The sequence below is a fragment of the Stigmatopora nigra genome, chromosome 6, assembly GCF_051989575.1.
Source record: "Stigmatopora nigra isolate UIUO_SnigA chromosome 6, RoL_Snig_1.1, whole genome shotgun sequence".
NCBI classification, from domain to species: Eukaryota; Metazoa; Chordata; class Actinopteri; order Syngnathiformes; family Syngnathidae; genus Stigmatopora; species Stigmatopora nigra.
In genome coordinates this window covers 2,895,765-2,896,274 of record NC_135513.1, presented here as the reverse complement: position 1 = coordinate 2,896,274, position 510 = coordinate 2,895,765, and the positions used below count along the sequence as shown (strand labels likewise).

Here is a 510-nt window from a genome sequence, read left to right as displayed (position 1 = left end):
TTTTGTGGGGAAAGAATTGTTTGATGTTGATTTGGTCAATAAAATACCCTGCTTACACAGTTATGTTTGTTTTTAATTCTACATTGTCTGTCTTGCATTGAGTAAATAGGTCCCACATTGTGTGAGGTTTATCATCGCAAAATAAGGGTAAGTGAAATCATTTATAAAGGGAGCAATTGGCCGGTGTTGACAGATATTTGGAATTTTTCCATTTTCAGAAATGTTTTTTGGTTGGTATCAGGAAAAAATGGGGTGAAATGTGGCTTTCAGGAGGCAATCACGAAAGCTTTTGTTTTTAAATTTAATTTTTTGCATTTGAACGGGTGTTCAGTGCAGTAATTTTATATGTAGGATGTTTTCACTATAAATAAAGCAATCCTAACATAATAGTTAGCTAGCCAGGTAAAAGACAAAAACAGTACAGTAATCCCTTGCCATTTCGCGGTTCAACTTTCGCTGCTTCCCGACATGAAGATTTTTTTTCAGTTTTTTTTCCTATTTTTTATTTTA

At 33.5% G+C, this 510-nt stretch overlaps 1 protein-coding gene across 10 annotated transcripts in view; it reads right to left on the bottom strand.

Moving 5' to 3' along the window:
- Positions 1–510, bottom strand: part of gde1 (glycerophosphodiester phosphodiesterase 1) — a 37,277-nt gene that overhangs the window by 14,536 nt on the left and 22,231 nt on the right. The gene's annotated exons all lie outside the window — the stretch shown is intronic.